The 22,705-nt window shown below is 41.0% G+C and overlaps 1 protein-coding gene and 1 long non-coding RNA gene across 6 annotated transcripts in view; one reads left to right on the forward strand and one right to left on the reverse strand.

Moving 5' to 3' along the window:
• LOC121594894 (coatomer subunit beta') overlaps positions 1-22,705 on the reverse strand; it is a 73,146-nt gene that overhangs the window by 32,143 nt on the left and 18,298 nt on the right. The window contains exon 1 of one of the 3 annotated variants that reach the window (XM_041918696.1): positions 5,889-5,920. The exons of the other annotated variants lie outside the window; for them this stretch is intronic. The gene's annotated coding sequence lies outside the window, so the exon portion shown is untranslated. Of the gene's footprint in view, positions 1-5,888; positions 5,921-22,705 lie in introns of those variants that run through there. 3 annotated transcript variants of the gene reach the window in all.
• On the forward strand, positions 10,611-13,047 carry LOC121594902. Of its 3 annotated transcripts, none has more exons than XR_006005048.1 (4): positions 10,611-10,718; positions 11,061-11,737; positions 12,490-12,684; positions 12,776-13,047. It is a non-coding gene; the product is annotated as an uncharacterized LOC121594902 (long non-coding RNA). The 3 variants fall into 3 exon arrangements; XR_006005050.1 differs by having other exon boundaries at positions 12,782-13,047; XR_006005049.1 differs by having other exon boundaries at positions 12,493-12,684.

Genomic DNA, 22,705 nt, shown 5'->3' on the forward strand with positions numbered 1-22,705 from the left:
TTCGCAGAATCAGTGTGTCATCGTGGATGGTCATGTAGTTTTAGAATAGCAGGACTTTTGTTCGTGTGCCAGGAGAAAATTCTTATCTTTCATCACCGCACCAGACGGATTGATTGACTGACTAGAATAGGCTCCGCTTGACAATTTATCCACGCGCAAATCTTTAAATCCCCACCGGAGTTATTAGGGGCAAACCATTCTACTGAAGATATTTGCAGGAAATGTTTGGATTTGAAGCTATAAATATTGTAGATGATGTACCATAAATTTGTAGGCGAATAAGTTTTAAATAATGCCATTTATTGCAAAATATTGAAACATACATATAACTGGTCAAACTACGAATATTACTAGTGTATACAAAAAGTAAAAAAAGGTTGGTCAGCAGAACGATTGGGCTGTCTTGACCATTGCATGTAACCTGCATCAAAAGATGTCCCATTTTATATCGTTCTCCAGTCGAACACACCTTAGAATTTGCAATGATGGACTCAATGTTGTCCTATTCCCAGGAGCAAGATTGTAGGTCGACCGTCAGGATTGATAAAAAACGACATTTTTCTCCTTAATTACCCACCCCGCTGAATGTTAATCTGACAGGAGTATACACCGTTGCGAAGGATAAAGGTAGAAGAGATTGAACATACGCATAAAACGAAATATTTCGATAGCTGTCAGCTTTTCGGGAACGGCTTTATACGATAAGTGTTGATGGGAATATTCTTGAAATGTTTTTTTTCCCCTCTTTGTTTTCATTGCTATGTACATTACCGTTCGGGCTGTTCGGACAAAAAAGGCGTACGGCGATACGTTTAGTGTTTTTTTTCGTAGATTATCATTATCATTATCAGTATTTTAAGAGATTCGAATTATAATATAACAAATTTAAATAGCATCACATATTAGTCAACTACCTAGTCGTTGTTATTTAACTTTCAAACCCACACTTCAAGCGGTGTATCGAAATAGATTAAAAAATCAAAGTTTGTATTTTTCATAAAATATATAAACTGCCAATTTTAAACACTGCAGCATTTTTTCCTGAATAAAAAGCTTTCCTTTCATCACATTGACTTGATTATATAATATTGATTCATTACATTGTTTGATTAATTACACATACTTCGGTTAAGTAAGCTTTCTGTGTAACTTTGTCTATTTGTTGTAACTTAAAATTAGATGAAAGGTATGTTCTAGGAATCCATTTATAAATCAAATTAATCACACTAGCTGAGTGCTTCAACTCAACGAATAAATATATTTAATAAGATCAAACTTCAAGGCTGTGCCTGTGCAACAATGTTTAAATATTTAACATTCAATATGGCAATGGAAATGTGTGAAACACATTACTTTGAAATAGAGAACAGATTGAAAGCACTAATAGGAGTTAACAATTACTAAATTATTTAAAGGTCATACTTGATAATGAAAAAAGTTAACACATATTGCTGAGATTGATTTGAGATACTTTAATCTTTAGCTAAATGATTCAGCATTCAGTGTAAAATCTAAATAATCACTTTAGTTACATTAGACATTTATTGGTAGTTGGAGGAATAAACACACACAATATAGTTTAGTTGTTATTTTAAATTAATTTCTTCTATAATGCACTCGAATATTGTGACACGTACTGTAAGTGAAATAAAGCCAAGTAAAGCGTAGTTAATTAATATGACAAACACGTGTTTATACGTTCTTAAATATATTGTCTATTACCACGAGTTTGAAGATACATTTGCTCGATTCTCCCATCAAACGAGCCAGTAAAGCGCGTTGAATGTTGACTCTATAATTGATGATCAGAATCTGCATGTTTGTCAGTTTATGCAAATTTATGCATCTGCAACGTAACGATTTTATCGGACGCTAGCTTGTCATCAAACGCTAGCTGCTTGCATAGACAATAGAGCAGAAGGGCAAGAGAAGTAACTAGTGTGCCGGTGAAGGATTAATGCATATTAATCTTGTTGCTTCTGACAGGTTTATGTATGTCCGATGGATTTGCGTGTTCAATTGGTTTTTTCCTAGTTCAAGCATGTTTCTGTGATTAGCTAAAGTGTCTAGAGTAGGTATGATTTATGCAACATTAGTTCTGTAATTGACTTTAAAGAACTTATCCCTGCAGTCGGTGTGCAAACAGTTTTTAAACTATTTCTTTCGATTGATTAACACAAACATGGTTTGATGACTATGTATGCAATTTGTACCAGGACAGTGGCATAGCAATAGCTATAATAAATGAAACAAAGGGATGTTTCGAATAAGGACTGTGTCCTACTCAACCGATCATTGATTCATTGTCTTCCCCGGATATGTGCAGCTTTTTTTTTATAACAAGTGGTACCAACTCTCAACAATCCGGATGCAAAATCATCTTGTTGCCACAGTCGAAGGCTTATGCCATCGCTTTACTGAATAGATACTAACACTCCGTCACCTTCTGAGATTCGAAATTTGAGAGATTGAGAGAAGCTAAACCAAAAATGTAGGGTAGGGTGACCGGAAAAACGACCATCGTTCGAGACATTCGCACAGCAAGTACGCATTTCCGCTGGGCGGTGGTGCGCTGCTCGAAGAAAAGAATGCGGTCACGTGCCGAGACAATCGTTATTGAATTTACAAATTTTCCCTGCTGCTAGCGGAGCGGAAATTTTTCGATCATCCAGCACTACACTCGGCAGCGATTGCCGTTGGACAGTCCTACTTGCGGTTCCATCCGCCCCGTTTCGCGCACAGTCGATATAAACTCTTTCCTGCATGTGTTCCATTCATACGGCGTTGTTGCTGCTCCCGATTTGAAGGGCTGTGTGAATTCTGCAAGATTATAAGGGGAATATGGCAAAGGGGAACGAATAAAAGTGATGAAACCGAAAACGGATAAATCTGACGATGATGATGATGATGATGTTGATAATATCTTAATGTATAATAAATGAATCATTATTGCATTCGTTCAACGATTGATGACACGTGGAATGCAGCGGTGCCGTGGAAGTGAAATGCTAGCTAATGTAGAAACGTTTCTTAATGTCGGTTGAGTTCAGATAAACATTATTAATAGCTTATAAATTGTTTTCCTAGTCCTGCTGAAACGAATTACATGCTAAAAGTTGAGCCACCGTTCAATTTTATAGCAGCAAGCCTTTTTCACTAAAATTTGTTACAAATTTCACTTGTAACTCAATTTCAGTTTTACAATAACATAACAGCTATTAATTATAGTGTAAACATTACAATCGCTAAGCAATGCATTTCAAGATGATCATAATAATATAGATGTTATGCGCCACTGGTACTACCTTCATCGGCTATGATGATACTTAGTACGAAACAAGCGCATTCGCCATTTTAGTTTTCCAATACAGTAGAAGGAGCTCTCCTTGCTTGTACTTTTCACCTCACCCACGAGTAGTCTGCGATGCTATTCGCTGTGCGCGTGTTTGTCTAATATTTCCAACCAACCGTAACCGTCCTTATCAGTTTTCGGATACAGGCTATGGTGCGCAAGCCGGCATGACGACGGCGCTGACCAAAAATGTGAGAATTCCGTTTTACACCCAGGGGAAGCAAAAGCCCGGCGTTAGTCGAACCGACCAATGGGTACAAACGGGAGGCTGCAGCTTGTCGATCCGTTTTCCCGTTCATCGCTATCTTTGTTTACCAGCTTTTCTTTTCTGCTGAGCATTACTCCTGGTGTCTGCTTCTCCACCAGCCTCAGCTTCAACGCCATGTGTGATCTCCGCAAACCTTTTGTTCCCACTTGCCCATGCTTGCGACCGGGCTAGGCCACAACAGGGCCTGTGTCAGAACAAGACGGCACACCTTATCAGCCAAGGTCCGGGAGAACAAATGCGTCGTCGTCGCCGCCGCCAGGATTTGACTGCGGATTCAGTCATGCGTATAAATGTCAGTTGGAAAAACGGCACTCTTCACTGGTTACGCTTCATTTCCCCTTCGGATTTTCTATCAGCGCACCGCAAGCAGCCGCTGACAGCAGCCTACCAACAACGGCAGGTTTCACGCAGACGAAAAATGGAAACACCCCCACATTCACTCCTACAAATGGCGCCAACGTACGCTGCCAGTACATCATGACAACGGCAAAAACAATCTTCGACCGTGTATGGTCTCAATGAGCGCAAAAAAACGCACAAGACAAAAAAGAGTTCAACACAACAAGAAACTCAAATACCTGGAGAATGGAAGAAAATAAGGAAAAATCACACCACATGGAAAGCAAACAATAGGTAAACGAGACGATTGGGTAGAAAATATCGCGAAAAAAAGCACGTAGACGTGGCATCTGAAAAGAATAATACAACAAACAATAACCCACGAGGAAAATTGCGTCACCACGTATGTGAAGTGTGTAGAAGCAGGTTTTCTAAGCGTTGAATTTACACAGGCTTTGATGCATAATTCGTTTATTTAGAAATGGTGGAAGCAGCACTGCATAATATTTACCTTTAGGACAGAGTTCGTGGTTCACAAATAAAAAGTCACTAATTTTAGAAATAAACAATGCAAATCGAGTTCGAATGTAAATTACATAAATTTAAAATCTGACTGTTGTAACATTACAGTTGAAAGTAAACAGTCCGCAATATAGTACAATAATATTTTTTTATATTTTGAATATCATGTCTTTGTTTGACGTTGACTCGATTCAGCCATTGTTGCTAACTGTAAAATACAGGAGACCCCCGACATACGACTGTATTTTGGACCGAAGCCGTATGTCGATCATCTGTCAATACATAGTTTATAACCAAAGTTGAAAAGTCGATAACTAGAATATCGCGTATTGAAACTGCAGTAGAACGTCGATTATCCGGGGGCGGATTAACCGGCGGGCGGCTTAACCGTGCGCATAAATTTGACAGCTGTTCATTCGTGGTGAACATTTGCAACGATAGTCAAGTTGGTAAACAATATTTTTGAGCAACTATCTAGTGTCTATCGATATTTTTTGAGCTTCATTTTACTGCATGAACAGTTGTCAATCCTATAGTTATTGATTAATATAATATTTTACTAATTATGAATTAATGAATTAATTTTATTACAAAGACCTTGTATACGATATAATTTTTCAAATTTGGGTTGTGAAGAAATCTTCATAAATGTGTATTTATAAATTTCATTATTTCTAGTAATACGGCAAAGCCTTCCGTCCTGAAAAAAAAATCATTATTTATTTATTTTATAATTTTACGAGTGTCAGTGAGAAATTTCAAAAAAATCTATTAATTTCAGCTAAACGACAACTGTTAACTGTCAAAATCAAAATCGTCGCAACTTGAGTGATCTGTTTGTCGAGGGTATCCTGAATTTTAAACATTGAGTAGTTGGTAAAAGGTTGTAAAATAATAGAAACTAATTAAAAGATATACATGTGACAAGCACTTGCATCTAGTTCGTTATTTTAACTCTTTATCTTTATGAAAGGAACATGAATCGGGTTTGTGCATTATTTGACTTGTGCATTATAAATCGATTATTCTAATTACACTTCAACATATTTTTTGCCAGTGGAAAGTCATTCATAACGATAATTAACTATTTATATAGTTTATAATGTTTCGAGATATAGCCTTTCCTACACAGCATATGTTTGTTACAACTTGTAATATTAACATTCTAGGTCTGATTCAGCTGTGGAAGCCGTAGTCGTTTCAAAACCGACCCAGGCTCTATTAAACACTGGGAAATGAAACTCTCGTTTCGAAGCTCTCTTGGTTTTTTTTGTATGCCGCGAGTCGTTATGTTTCTTTGTTAATCGTCGTGGTAATAAATTCGTTTCACGGAATGTAATATTAGGCTCAACCTGAAAAAACAACTACCCCGACGGGATTTTGAGCCGATGTATGCTGTTTTATTACCTCGTACAACGGCAGGCCGATCCTTTGAACCAAGATTGGTCCATCGCTTCCTTACCAGTAACTGTATTGAACGAACGAACGCGTAAGCTACTATCGCTGCAGCATATCGAAAAGCCTTTTCTTTCACCTTAAGGCTGGTAAGAGAAAGACAAACAAACAAATGATGGTGTCGGAAAAGCAGTCTTTCGGAGCAGTGCGGATCCACCGTACCAGCCCGAGGAGCCATCCTGTGAAGGCACTTGGGCATCCCGAGTGAAAGTACGCATCACGAACGGGACGGTGCTATCGAACGAGATGATGATAGAGCTTGGCTCTGTGTATGTGATTTAAAATTATTTTCCGGATGGGCGGTTCCAGTTCAAAACAGCACACATCAGCGAGCACATAACGAAGTGGCCCGCTCAATGGTATTGGTTTACCAGCGTGCCATTCCGTCCTTTTCGTCGCTCAATTCTCCTCTCACTGCTTCCACATTGAGGGAGACCCTTTGTGCACAGTTCTGTTGCCTGAGCTGCTCACAAATACATAACTGCGGGCATCCTCCCCAAAACGATGACGGTGGGAGCGATAAAATTGAATGAATGGCTTATGTTTTTTTTGTATGTGTCCTACGCCAGACCACAAACACATGCGAACCGGAGAGTCAGCAGGATGGGGATCCCTGACCTGCCTATCTGGTCCGCGTCTACTCTGTACGCCTCTGGTTGTGTGCGTGCACTGCCATTGCGCAGAAACCACAGCTTGCGTGTTGCCCACGAAGGTAAAAAGCAGTGGGAGTGTGCACAAATGAACATTCTCCAGCACACCAGAAAGGAGAGGCTGCTGGCAGCATACCAGCATGAACTGGATCGATGATGGAGGGGAACATCCAGCTGGCGGAAGGGAAGGGGGATGCTGGCGTGGTGGCAGAGTTTGGCGAGTTTGCGGCGATGATGAGTTTCCGCTTCGTGCTCGCCAAAGTGAAAGCGCAACAATTTCTTTTTGTATGAGTAACTCCGGGCTTACTCACATAGAAAATCTGGAGATATATGTTGCATGCTCAGGCGCGATGCTTGTTTATGTATGGATGGCTGGTTCCATGTGTTGTGCCGAGCAGGGCCCGAACGATCGCAACCCGAACGCCCGAACCGAGGACTGCAACGTCCCATGGCAAAGGACGATGAAGGTCCCACTTTGGTCCCTTAGAGTAGATTCCCCAGGTGGTTGGCTCCTTTTTTATTTATTAGAATCTGTGCTCCATCTCTTTCCAGTGGCATATCTCTCGCTCTCTTTCTCGTTCTCCAAAACACGTACACATAGACACATAGAAGTTACTCATACTTGTCCGTTGACTTTTAGTGGATTTTCGCATCGCAACAGGAGAATCATGCAGAGTGGAAGATACTCGGGTGCGCTGGCACATGGCGCTCGGTTCCACTGGCGCTGTCAGGGTATGTTTATGTAATGTTAACCCACCGGTCGGATGTTCCGGACGCACTCGAACTGAAAATCCGACACAGTTGCGCGACAGAGTGAAAAGCGTACTTCCACTGACTCTCTCCAACCTCTCTCTTCTCCCTTCTCGCGCTCCATCAGGGCCGTTCGAATCCTTGCGCTTCACGCAGCACGAGCAGCATGGTCACGGTGTCTCGCTCTTACGGCGAATGATTTTGTTCGCGCACGGATGGGCGTGCTGGAAAATATTTTCCACGCCACTTTTCCATGTGCTAACTCTCGCCCCCACCCCTGCCATTTGGCCCCGTTCCCTTTCCCCCCTCAAAATGTTGTCTGTGCACGGTGCACTGCGCTGCTGGTCGGTGGGGAAGATCTTGACTACTCTACAGTGGGGGTAGAGGTAGGCTGAAGCGAGCACAACACACATGCCGAGCAGGAAAACCGCAATAGCCCAGCCTGGTCCGTTCACACCGGTGGTATTCTCGTTCGTGTTTGAATCGTTTCGAAAGTGAAGACGAGCTCTGTTCCGCCCTCTGAACTCGCTGGGAAGGACAGCCAGCAGCAGTTTAACCGCCCGGCCACAACACACAAACAATAATTTTCCAGCCATTGTAAGCTGCAAGCCGGGAACCTTATTTTTTATTCATCTCTCATCAGTGTCTTCGGTACCTTTTCTTTTATTGAAATGCGATGGGGACGAAAAGTAAAACAGTTTCAGACACAGATAACAAAAACGTGTCGAGAATTTGATCGTTGTTGAGAGTTTGTTTGTTAAACTTTACTGGAAAGTGTGTTTGATTGACACTGATTCTTATATTGTGTCGATAAAAGACTAACTTTCGTAGACAGCTACGTGTATTCCATAAATCAATGCATCTTGCAAAACCGGATTTCCATTTCGCAATCAATAGCTCGATTGGAAGAGGGTTTCGTAATTTAAATTATCATTCATCGTCACATGGGGAAATGGAAAGATTGCATCATGAAGTGGCGTTTTATATTATAAGCATTTTACTGGCATTTTATCTAATTGTTAAGCTCATTGTGTGAAATTGAAGGACAAAAATCATTGCTTTTGATTGAATTATATCTATTCTAATTAAATATCTAAGATATCTAATCTAATGATCATTGTGCTGTAAAATGCATGAAATTCTTAATTATGATTTTAGTTTTCTATTTTAATTGCACACTCATTGTTCTAGGCTTTCAAAGACACGACGAAGCACGAAGCATTTCAACTATAAATGTGAATTGTGTCTGAATGGATATATCATCACTTTCTAAAACGCTGCTCTGACCCTGACCTAAAATTGAACCGAATAATTATTTCAAATTATTTCCATCACATTACAAATCTCCTCCCCTTGGACCGGAATCCAGCAAACAGGTTGAAAGTAGTGCACTCTTGCGTGTGATAATCAATTTATCCGAAAATCAAACATACACTCGCCACTGTAGTAAGCTTTCTCGTTCTTTCGTATATAATTTTCAACAAAAGCTCGTGCAAAGAGCGAACTACATTACCTTATCCAACTAAATAGCGTTCATCCGCTACCGGATGCAGCATTGGAATAAAAACTACAAAAAAGCCCAATACTACACGTGAAACCAGCCAACCATTCGAGGCTTGTCTGTCACTCGACCGGATTGGAAATATCCGACTCCCAGAGTGGTACGTTTTTTCGCGCAGTTTTGCCGGAACTTCCTCGCTGATACCTAACCTAAACCCATCGTTCCAATCCAGAGCGTGCGTGCATGGCATATCGTCGAACTGACCACGACCGCACGGTGTACCATTACTGGAATGTACAGACTGCAAGTTGTACCAAAGGGGCCTTCCGCTCCTCCCAGCCCTCCCCTTGGCTTCGTTGCACAGCTCGCACACGATGGCAAAACTTTCAACTCCAGTAGATTCACATGGTTTCTTCAACCGTGCAATAATAGGACGGGTTGTCGAAAAAAGGGTCCCTCAACTGTGGTGCGCATGGTCCAACCCGGTTCAGGCTCCATCTCTACACACCAGGGAGCTGATTTCCAGTGGCGGATAGCTGAAGCAACATAGTCCCACCACCACCACCACCACCAACCCACTACCTCAACTGGTCGGACAACTCACATTCGCGTCTGACAGACTCGCGCACAACCCTCCGTCGGTGTGTTAGTACACTGTCTGGGGATGACGATTTTCTTCCGGTTCGTTGAGGCGTAACCCGATGCGCGTCAGTCGGAAAAATGGGAGTCAGACTGGAAAATTTGACTGCGCGCGCACTGGACTCCGGCATCGTCATCATCATCGTCATTGTCCTGATGATTGTTCTAAGCTCGAATGAAATCATATAAAATGACCATCATCTTGCCTGGGAATTCTCTCTCTCACTTTGGGCGACCACAAAGCAAACGAAATAAGCACACAACCAAAAATGAAAAGAAGAAAAAAAAACCATCCACCACAGACATTGAAACTGGCCCAGAAACGTGAAGTCCTTGCCTACCACCATGCATCACACCTAGGTCCTAGGATCATGCCGCGAATGGCCCCAGGAGGAGAAAACGAGACGACGGCAAAAGCCTTCCTTTAGTGTAACCCGGGTCGCTGATTAGTAGACTGTACCAAATCTATTCCCTTTACGGTCTAGATGGCATCGGGTATCGAGCGACCGGGTCCGTTCGAATTCGGCCCGTTTCGGGCCGCAGATGCATGGAGCCAGGCAAGGGCAAGGACATCGGACACGGATGGAGGATACGCTGCGCTCGTGAATGATCGTGTCGAACGGATCAGCGCCTCCACGTGAGTCCAATCTTCCGCACCAGAGAGATTTAGACATAAATTTTCATACCCCAGCAGTTACAGATGATTTCGATCCAGATTCTTCTGGCAAACCGGTATCAGCCGGCAAATTATGGCGCATTCTTTTGCAGTTTTTTTTAAATTATTTCTATACCAATTCTACGCCGGAATTTCTATGCAGACAATTGTCACTAAGATTTCACTAACAACAGAATACTTTGTGAACAATATTACGTAAATTGTATTGAGTCATGGGTTCATTAAAAACATTTCGGTGGGACAGCGAATCTACGCTTTTGATGCCATCTTGGAGCTTTGTCAGGTCTCAGCATTCAGTATGCTGTGTTTGCTGAAATTCACATACTAGAATTCTACAAGCCGTCGCAATCTGTACTTCATACCATACACAAGTACACAAAGACACGCCTACCTTGTTCAGACTGTTGCCAGGTTACTGTGCTGCTAGTTGGATTGACGGGAGTAGTATGCCGACGGGAGTTCAAATGTTTCACCGTTGTTGACTACAACATGTACATATAGCATTGTCAGAGAATGATTCCTGACTTCTGGTTCTAGTGCAATATTCGGTGAAAATTTGTCAAGAAGTAAGTAGCATAGTATAAACATTCAGTTATAAACTATTGTAATACATATCAATAAAAAGAGTTAATTAAATAGTAAAATGCTTTTACAATAAATGCCAAAGAAACTCGGTGGTTGCATAGAAAACAAGATGATTTCTAAAAGGCCATACAAGGTTTGATCCATTATGTATAGAAAGGGGTTTCTTATGCAGAATTTATTATTGTTTTGTGACTAAGAGCACACTAGAAACAGAAACATAATTCATTATGCAGCCACAGTTCAAAATTCTAACAACTTTTTAGGATTTCATTCCATATACAATGGCATCCATTTTATCCTTTACATTCACATTCTATTTTTAGCGAAGAAACAAACTTATTCCATTTTCCATGCAGATACAATTCTCAGCATCTTATCCGATGGTCAGGAAAACAAACAAATGCGAACAGATATCCATCCGACTGACTGGGTGATCCAATTTGGACATCCCTTACCATTGATGGGGCAGCAGTTGGACCCAGCACCCAGTCTATTTCGATTCCGTTCATTGTACACGCCAAGCCGTACGAAACGTTCGCACCGCAGAGCGGGCTTTATCATCCCTTCGAACAGCTTTGGTGTCCGGCGCTGAGCAAAATCCATGAACATGTATACGTACATATAAAATCTGAATATAAAAAAAACACACACACACACAACAAAGCATAAAAAAATCACAAAACCTACACAATTGTTCAAGCGAACAGGACGACCTGGACAAGCGGCTGATATGCGCCATAGAATTTTGTGTTGATATTTTATACGCATGAATAATTTTAATCAAAAAATATCCCATTTTGTCCGTTGGCTGGAAAATTTTAACAAATAACAAAGGAGCACCGCTAGAATGAGGGAAGAGAAGTTATGATAAAAACGAAGCTGCTATTGTAGCGTGGTACTGTGGGGTACCGCACCGGAGCGGCTACCGGCGAACAGGATGTTGGAGGTGTTTGAGCACGATCTGGTTGCATTGTTTCCGAAACCGTGAGCTTAGTCAAGGGTAAGTTGAAGACTCGCTTTGTATCTTGTGTATCAGATTGTGATAAAGGTGAAAGTCTTCCAAACGGTGGCGTTAATATAGAGCTTTCAACGATCTCTTTTTTGTGTGTAATGATTTTAGGTATTTCGATTTGCGAGAAGTTGATAACAATCCTTTAAGCTGTTCTAAATCTTTCCGTTGTGTGTATTTTTAGAGGGAATGGGCAAAAAACTCTTCAATATGATACCCCACATACAAACAATCATATGAAAAACAACATGTCCAATTGTTAATATAAATAAAATTGAAAGCTGTAACAAAACAGTTTCCCTTCAGGTGCTCACGTTTGTTTCCAAACGGCGTACCGATACATCAGGAAATTCTCAAGAGTGCTATTTTCACACAGTTTGTATTTCATTTCCAACCGTTTATAATTGAATCCAACACCTCTGTACTGCAAATACGTAAAGAAAGATCTATTACCTGACCATCAGCTATACCTTTCTGGACATTTCAGCCCTGGCTTTGTACTGCTATCGTAATTGATTGTAATAGCTGTCGATTAATTCATCTCAAAGAACACCATGGGACTGTAGTGTTTTAACTGTCACAGGCGCTGTAGCTGTAGTAAGCGGTAAATTATCGAGCAAAGCACATAAATTATATCGATCGTGGATAGAGTTTGAATGTTTAAACCTCACTCTCATTTACGTTAGAAAGATGAAAATAATTGCAAACAATTACAATACTGACATTTCTGGTTTCTCCGTTAGCAGGGTTAGCGAAATTGAAAAACGCACCAAAATATATACGAAGTATGCTTCCAGTGGAAAGGAATGAAACGGAAGAAGGCATTCAATAGAAACACTGGTTTATATCTCTTACATTCCATATTACCTAGACCCGGATGAAGCAAAATCAAATGAACGCGAGTTTGAGAGTATTTATTTTTTCATAAACCTTTAAATGTAAGCATCTCCATCACTTACTTTGTACACCAAAACGTGTTCATAGTCTTTCTCTCTCTCTCCCACATGCACACACACGTACATTCCTAAGCCTCAGAAGAAATTTGGCGTTGTTAGCTGCTGAATATTCATCATACTAAGTGAAAGCTTTCACATTTTTGGCCAAATGGAAATAGGTAGACATTTTTTTGTTTGTATACTCTACGATTTGGGACGAGACGATCTCTCCGTAATGGCAAACAAGGCTCTTCTGCCATTAAGGTAATGAGTATTATGATGACAGCAAAAGCATCCATTATAGGTGCAAACATGTTTGTTGGTCGTCTTCTTTGGATCAGAATCATTACATAGATGATATAAAAGCTACTGTCAAATGTATCAATCTTATACATTGTAACGAAACGTTGTAGTTTTTTTAAGGTTTATATATTTTGTTGTTGTTTTTCTCGTTATGAAAGACAACATTTCTTTTCATAATAATTACAGGTCTTTGAGAAGCGAATCTGTGTTAATTATCTTGCATTCAAAGTGCATTCACATAATACAACATTCATGGCAACATTGTATAAAAAGAAACAAACCATACCTTTCCACATAATGCAACATTGATACTTGAATGTCGTTGCAATGCAAACACACTAATTACATGAGAAAGGGTTCCAATTAGTCCGGTTTCTCATAGGTGCGAATAATATACAGAAACTGCATTGAAAGACTCACTTCCTAGTTACCTCCGGCCTTGTGGCACGTCACTTACCAAAGTGTGTGCTTGTGCACACTGTTGTCAACAAAGACAAGGCCTCTTGTTACAAATAAAGAAGGCATTCAGCTTCATGTTGGCCCACTGAAAATTAACACACAAATAACCACAACACATATACCGACCGTCGAAAGAGCAATAGACAGGCGGTGAGTGTCATCTAGTGTTTTAATTAACCACTTGCTCCTTGCGTTTCAAGAAGCGCTTGTCACATGTGCATGCTGTTTTCGCCGCCTTGACTTGGGTTCATCTTGTAATGGCTTGATAGGAGAAACGTTATCCGTTTTTACAAAAGCATCGTTATGATAACACAAAATGGTAGATTGCTTTTGCACATTTTTGTATTCAATTTTTAATTGCCATGTGGAGAATACTATGTCATAAGAGAGTGGTCTTAAAGTGGCATTAAATTGAACAATTGGCTCACTCATGTTTGAATGAGGTGAACTGTATATGATTATCACGATGGTTCTGCCAATAATTATTCTAGTTTCAAAATGAGCTAAAAACAATTTTTTATGATGATTTTTTAAAATTAAGTATAATATTGCTCTCAAGGCATATGAAAATAAAGTAAATAAAGCTTAAGAAAGATAACATAATGGTTATCTGATTAAAAAATAGGGAATAACAAAACGAGATTCGCTTGGTTTTATCTTTCCTAAACCTTTGTCCATATATTGTCAAAGAGAAGCGAGCTATCCCGAAGTATCTTCTCAGTGAGGCGTTTCCTCGTCCTCTCAGCATAGCCATAGCATGACATGGGGTGGTTGCAGATGAAGCGTATAGCAAGGATGTTAAAGTACTGAGCTAGCCTACGATCGCCCGTTAGTAACGCTATCAAGATAATGACAACTGGCTTTATTCGGATTTTCTTCACAGAATAGCAGAAATGAAATACAGTGTGTTAGCTAAACAATGGTTTAGTTATACTTTTTGGTTTAGTCGTCATTACAAAAAGTTACATCAGATATATTTATTTGCCATGAGATGTATGTTATTATGATTTGTTTTGCCAAAATATGCTATAACCCTTCAACTATATTTTCAAAGCATAAATACACAATTTAATTGTGTACTGCTTTAGTATAAATATCGAATATTTAACAAATTATAATGTTTGAGAAGAAGGGAAAGTGCATGATAATCCCTTATGAAAAGCTGAAACTCCTATTCGTCCTCCACTATCAAGACCTAGATTTGTCCACAACATCTTGCACATCTGAAAAAAATAAGTTCACCAGTGCGTCGGTTACGAAACTCTTTAGAAACTGCCCCGGAAACAGCAGTGGATCCAACAACTTATCTACACAATGGGTTTTATGTTTCTCGATTTCCTTTCCGGCTTCCTGTGTCGAAGCGGATGGGTGCTGCCGACCACAGCCGGCACCACCACCGGCACCGATGGACCATAGTGACTTTCTCAGTCGCTCATGCCAAGTTCGATCTGTGCAATGTTTGGTCAAAACAGCAATGAAACATGGAGCAGAAGATTTATAGACGGAAAAATATTTCAACCAACTAAATTCTCTCTGCCGGTCCCTACAATAGACTCACACCGAAGGACGCATACGCAACGCGTTATGATGCTTGTACTTTGGCGTTAGTAATCTGTGAGATTCATTATGTTAAACACGTGTGCATCTTATCTTATTTTTTGGGTTTATGCTTCACAAAATGCACACTGGTTAAACATGTTTCTATAACAGACATATATCCTTCACATGGTTCAAATATAGCTCATAATTTAATCTCAATCGGTACATGTAATAATGAGTTTGCTATGTCATGGGACAAAACATCTGAAGCATGTAAGAGCCAAAATATTATTCCTGCAAATTAAGAAATGTGTATGGGAAAGGCCCTGATTTCTGCTTTTATTTTTGTCCAAATTACATAACATTTTAAGACGCTCAAATTTTTACGCTCGCTACCTACACCTTAAAGCCACCCAGGAATGGAATTTTCCCCATAGAAACATCGCTCGATGCCACACTGGCCACATAGTCCCAGTAAGTCCCTCGCAATCTTTAATATGAATCATTTTCAACCAACCGATTCGAAATAAAATAGGCATTTGCCGGCAGGAAGCAACGTTTCCCATTGCCAGGGATGCGAACTCGCCGCTCCTTAGGCCTCCGTGGCGGTGCCTGGCCACCGGCAAGCGATCCAGCCCTTGACTCTATCGCGCATGCCTTTTCGTTCCGCCTCACGGCAAATGTGTTTTCTAGCGTTACCGAGGGTGTCCCCGGTTAGGATGAAGCATCTAACGCATATCAAACCAAGTTCCGCACGCCAGAGAAACGCGATGTGTTGCGAAATGTGTGTTCCCTGTGCGGGTTGGTAAGGCCCCGGTACATTTTGGTGGCGTTCTAATTCCTACCGTCTTGCGAACTCGCATGTTGATTACAGGCCGATGCTGCCGGCAGCGAGCGTACAGGGGTACACGAGGCTGGGGTGCCAACGAAGAACAAGCATTGCCGAATAGTGACAGGATAAAACTGTAAACGTGTTTCAATTTGAGGCGAATCGTTGAGCGGATTTAAAGTATCAAATTGAAAAACAAATTCCTGGCACTCGCCAAACAGGGATGTTCTCCCTGGCCGGCAAATGCATGTAGACTGGGGCAATATTCATCAAATGAATCACTAGAAACCGCTTCAAACTCAAATTTACAGTGCAATCATATAAAAAATCCAACGAGTTCCGATGTAATGGTTGGGAAAAGACTTTTATTCCTCTGAGGGGTTAACACGAACGTAGGAATAGCTATCGGGCGTGAGCCTCATCGTGGAGGCAAGCCGCAGTGATAAATTTGGATGCTTCACATTCTTTACTCAAGTGAAGTGAGTTCAGTTAATTAACCCCTATGACAACCGTAAGTGTTTGTACCATCAAAGAGGGGAAAGTAAGGGTTGATCCATGGTAGAAATGGAAGCGAATTTTATGTTTTGTAATATTTTTCGCTGATTTTTATGAAGGCAAATACCAATCGCTTTTAATAAAAACACAAGAATATTGATCTGGTACAATAAATAATCGAAGCGAATCGAAACCAAACGCATGAACCGGAACTCCATGCTGACGACAACAACCGGTATCCCTGTGAGATTTGCTTCTACGTTTCCTCAAATACTTATCCATAGCGCTCAGTGCTTTCCACGTGAAGGATGGCAGGCACCAGTTTGTACAGCTCACTGAGGGAGTATCCGGCAATGGTTTGCTCATAGCATCAAACTACCAAAAACATTCTGTAGACACAACCAAAAAATACGACACTAGCTGCAGAGCTAGCCAAGCGAACCGAGTAAAGATGCCAGCGCCTGGCAACGGCATGCCTGGGAAGTGGCTCCATCCTCTCTTGCTTACTTGGGTGTCTCGATTGTGCTTGTACGTTCCGGGCTGTCAAGAACAGCTGACAATACTTCTGTAGGTACGGTGTAGATTTTCGCAAGCATTACGAGCCCAGCCCAGTTGTCTTGAATGCGATTTCCAAAGTCCTTGAGAGTGTGTGCGCATATGAGTATATTGGTGTGCTTGCGCGCGCACTAGTATCGGCGACCGATGCCGAAAGATGGTTTTGTTGTCTTGGAAACTTCCGCTTGAGCTCCTGCTCAGCTGTCAGCGTCGATGAAAACTCAACATCCCAGTGCCGGCATTTCTCATCCAGATCGCAATCGCTGCTATCCAAACTGTTTTGATCTCAACTTTCTTTACCTACCCAATCCATGATAGGGCTTTGCTTGAGCTCAAGTAACGTCTTCCCGCTCTGCCATCCACTGCACTGAAAACTGCATCTCTGAGATGGTCTGTGCTAGTCACACGTCTCAATCGACTCCTTTTTTTCGGGTTTCATTCTTCCTAACACTCTCTCGTGTGTTTGTCGGTTTGCGCAGGTCCGTTCCGCATCAGTTGACTTAATGAATAATGCAATCAGTTCCCTCTCGAATCATGGCAAGGACCTCGACCTCGCAAGCGTTGGATTGCGTCGTCACTTGAAATGACAACACTACAGCCGCCCTTTGCCATTCTTCGCACCATTCTTCACTTCCGCTAGCTTCCTCATCAGCTTGGGCGGCAGGCCCAGCCGTGGCCCGGCATCAGCACGTTCCGGTTCCGCCAGATTCATTCCCCGCCAGGTTCGGGTAAGCGACGCACCGGTTTTTCCACACGGTTTCCCAATGAGCCAACGAAGGGCGAAGGACGATTTTGATGCGAATGACTGACTCCGGAGGGTTGTTTGCTGATGGATTCCTCTGGCGGTGCAACCCGGGCGGATACGGATTTTTGAAATGGGGGTGTAGGCCGACGCCGAAGTCATATGGTTTTCGGCGAAGTTTTTGGAGCGGAAAGAAGTGAGGAAAATCGATATCGCTCGGAAGCCATCCTGTCGTGGACACCCCCGTTATCACTCTAGAGAGCCTCCGTAGGAGACACAGATTCCGGACGTTGACATTGGCCGTATCTGCATACTGGCCGGCAATGGCAAGCTTTTTTTCTGCTATGTGTTTCCATGCTAGTGCAGCTTGAAGAAATGCGTAAAAGATGTGCATCTGTTTCACAGTGGCTGTTCTGCATGTTTCTTGCAGTATTTGAGCATAATTTAATAGATTCATAGAAACATTTAAATATTTGTTTGAAACTTATTTTTCAACGACAAAATACTATGTAAAAGAATAAAAGTACTCAATAAGATAATGAATAAAATATGTCCGCTACAAATTTCTGAGAAGTGCTCAAACAATACACTTGTGGTAAATGATGCCCTAGTTTTGTATTGAATTAAGCACAAAGATAACTTCTAATATTGTACAATGTCTTTATGAAGTTCTGTTACGTGTATGTACATATGAGGAGAGGCTTTCTGGCTGAAACATTGTACATCCATTGTACTATTGTCCTATTATCATTTGTTTGCATATGTGTTAACAAATAATTGTACGTAAAATTGACTCACCAAAACAATGCACTTTGACCGACTTTTGACAAACAGCAAGCTCGTCCCAACTTAACAGCAGCAACAGTTTCCACTTCCCTCCGCAATGCATTAATCAACTCACATTTAACCCATTAAACGATTGTCCGAGCCCGTTTCAAATGCAAATAGAGCGTTTGTTGGTCAACTGTTAACAGCACCTTTCGAGTGAGATAAGGCATACGAGGGAAGGAAACCACCGTTCCCCATCGATCATCATATATAATGGGTAGCCCAACCAAAATAAAAGGACAATCAAAAGAAAACAAGCAAAAAAAAAAGATGTCAATGCTTTGCAAATATATACAATTTTGCATAAGCAACATGCCAGCCATTTTCTTTAACCGGGCAAACAACCGGGTCGAACAATATGTGGAGCTTTATCATCACGCAAAATATATTTGAATAGCAAACAGAACAACGGCACGCTTATCGCCCATTTCCGCGGCGAATGTGACGCACAGCAGCACCAGGCCGCAGTGTCCGTGGAGCGAAACGTAAAATTAATAACGGTTCACATAAAAAAGGCTGACAAAAATTAACTCACCTCTTTCAAGTACGGTGGTATAAAGCACAAAAAAGAATGTCGTAAAATATTCATTTTTCCAAACACTGCTGTTTCGGCGCCAAAGGAGAAACCGACTGGGGACTCCGTGTTATTCGCACATGCCTGCATGAAGGCGCAAAATAGATTTTCACTTTAAATTTTTGATGATAGATTCGATTTTCGCACTATACATACATTAAATTGCAAATTTTACCACTTTCGCTTGTTGTTATTCGCTAGTATACTTCATTGCTAGTTCAAAGAAGTAGGTAGCGCACGCTGGTACTCTAGGTACCTTACTGATTAAAAGTCTATTGACGGATTAGGCTATGGCTGGCACCTTCGAAATGTTTGTAAAATTATATAGATGAAATATGCAAACAAATTAAGTATAATGAGATGCTGATATAAATAATCAGTTGTAGACTAAGCGCATTATTTACACACGTTTTGATATTCCTCTTTTCCGGAGAATGAGTCAAGCGCAAGAACACAAACACACATAAAAACTACAAAAATTAAGCGCATCAAACACTGAACTGCAATGATATTTTCACTTGCTGGTGTAGTATGATATTGTATAGGAAAAAAGGGGCCTTACATCCACATTGTGCCCCATGGCAAAAATGCCACCTTGGTGAAATGGCAACGAAAAAAGGCAAAAAAAGAAAAAAAAAGAAAGGACGGATGTGTCAGACGCGCACAGGATATTTGGCTCGACGCGGCCGTTTGTGGAAAACAAAAGCAGTATCTAGGAAGGCTTTTTTTTGGCAGCGGACACGGTCGATGGGGTCATCCGAGGATTATCCAAAGCACCGTCGAAGCGCCATTACAGTGCAGAATAAATGTGTTTCTAAAGTGTATTTAAACATTTTCAAGTAGTGTTATGCTGACATCTATAATTTGTTGTGTAAAAGAAAATACACATCAAAAGCATTTTTAGTTATTTCTTGATTGCTTTTGTGAATTACAAATTTAAAGTATTATTTTCTTAAAAGAGTTGAGAGCTCTTTGTGTAGCTCCGTACACTCCACACGCTGTATGTAGCTCTTAACACTCAAATGTTAAGGTTAGTTTCTTGCAAAACACTATCATAAATCGTCATCAGCAAAAATAACCAAATATCTCACCTATTTCAATAACAAATCATCAGTTTCATCTACGATAAAAAATACATTAATAAAAATAAAAGAATAAAATAAATAGACCAATGAATTTGTAAACAAATACCATAACAAAACACAAAAAAGGTAACAATATAGACGAACGCCGTAATAAGCAGTCAAATAAAACCAACTGCTGCAAACTATTGCAACAGCACTCTTTCTTTCGCCCGTAGTAGTATTAAGTATTAAATAACAAGCGTTTTCTTAAGCAGTCTTATATTATTTTATTATTGCAACGCTAAAAATCAATCGCTTGACTCGGGCTACCGCGAAAGAGTGCCTTCGGTCATTGCCTTAGCCACGCTGTTCGGGAGCCTTTGAGCGATCGGGAATATTCGGCTCGATCGGTATTGGATGCTTCCCACACTACGCGTTTGTACCGCGCTCTGTCGGGAATCACGGTAGATAACACCGACAGATCGAATCTAACGTTAATAATTATTAACACCAACCAACAATTCAAGAGGATGTCAGATACGGTGTTTCAAATATTTACATATATGAAAGTAAAACCAAGAAAGTTTTAATTAAACTAATCACGAATAACATATTTTATCCGTCTAGCTTATCCTTGGCGCATAGCTTATCGTGTCCTTAGCTTAGCTTATTGAAACGTAAGTAGATTTTACGAATGAAATTATTTTTTAGAATGCTCTGTAGTGATGGGTATAAGTTCAATTTTTGCTGACGAATTAAAATAAATCGTACAAAATAAAATAATGCTTCCTAATCATTCGTTTAACAATCCGTTCCGTACGAGGTGGACACCACTGTAAGCAATTTTGTGAACCCAAATAGGTTCCAAACGGTTCTTAACCACAATAGCTGACAATAGACACCGAGAAAGCGCCACCGATGGTCACAAACATCGCGATCATATCGCACTTTCCTCCAACGGACCCCACCCGATGGTCCGGACGAAATGAAGTAAAAGAACACTCCCACAGAAACGGATTTGCCACCACGACACCGGAAGCTGCTGGTGGAAAGTGGCTTTTCATGCAGCATTCACGAGACAATGGAATAGATAAAATTATTATATTCCCTCTGTGCTGCTCCATACCATCCCGTCTCTGTTCCTATTCTTTGATTTGCCATGGAAGCTACTGTTTTACCATGCCTCGCTGTACAGCAGCAACAACGCTGTTTACGAACGCCTTAGGGTGCAAGGCCAGTCCGCTTGTCGGTTAGCGGCATAGCGGCGCAAGGGCGGTGGGTATTTTCAGGCCAGCTTTTTTGGTGTGTCCATTTGACTTTGCGCACATTGCGGGGATAGCTGGGCCGCTCTGTACGCTACGTTGTCTGTGCCGGGACGAGGATAATACAGTAGCCAGAATCAAACCACACAAACCAAAACACTGAGCATTTAACAAAAACGCACACACACACATCCGCACAGAAAGTAGAAATACTCCACGGCTACGATTTATGGTTGTCGGAGCAGGGCGTGCCCAATGCATGCAGATTCGGTGTCTTTTACGGATACCGCAGATATAACATCCGTATCACGTCGTAAATTCACACAGCCAAGAACAAGACGGTCCCGTTAAGAGCGGAAACCGGAAGACGGGGTCCCAACGTGGTTTGGCGCGATAATAGCCGAACGTGGGGAAATATTATATATGAAGTTGCTGTCAACCTTTATCATTAAATTATATGTTTTATCCCTCTTCGCAACCATTTGGTCAGCATTCACGATGGAGCGCTCGGGAGCATTTCGCAGTTGGGGTTTATTAACGATTTGCGCCCATTTTCCGGACTTTCGTTTAGGAAGCTATAATATATTCCTTTGGTCAGCACTTTTGTTCCATTGTGTGTTGTAGAATTTTCAGGATAATCGCAAAGCTAGTGTGTGTGTGTATTCGTATGCGACTGGTAGTTTATCTTGTCTAATTTAATTTAATTTGCTATAAGAATGGCCAGGCGTCTCCATTGACTTTTTTGTTTTGTACGAATGAAAATATTGCCTACAGAAATAAGGTATTTAAAACCATGTTTTTATTTATATTTTTTAAACTTCAAATCAAAGCTTCACTGTAAAGAGTCACTTGCTCCACGTTTGTTTATTGAAAAGAAGCCTATGAACGTCCATGTCCACGAGTTTGAACTGTGTGATGAAGTTTAACAAAACCACTTTCATTAGACCAACAGCCACTAAATTACAGTAGTACTATTGTTTCGTAATTGTATATGCCCCTACACAGTACCATGGCATATGTGTTCATGCATCATTCTACAAATGCTTAACGAACAAAAACCACCAAAAGCAGTTACTCCGCGAACTCCGGCGAGCTGAAAGTGCGTTTCATTATGCGTTTTACATACTTTGCCCACCAACCCATTTGGTGTACATTATTAGCTGGCAGGGAAGCGAAGAAGTATTGTCACCCGGCTCGTTTTCTCATTTGGCCGATTACCGTTGGCACTTTAGTGGCGTCGTGGTAAACGGGTGTTGATCGAGATGAAAATAATAATTTCCCAACCACAACAATACCAGCGAACACTGGACACCGCACTGGCTGTCACGGTGTGTGGTTTGCACCGATGTCCACGGGCATATGGACCCACGATCA

Source organism: Anopheles merus, chromosome 2L (genome assembly GCF_017562075.2).
Source record: "Anopheles merus strain MAF chromosome 2L, AmerM5.1, whole genome shotgun sequence".
Taxonomy (NCBI): Eukaryota; Metazoa; Arthropoda; class Insecta; order Diptera; family Culicidae; genus Anopheles; species Anopheles merus.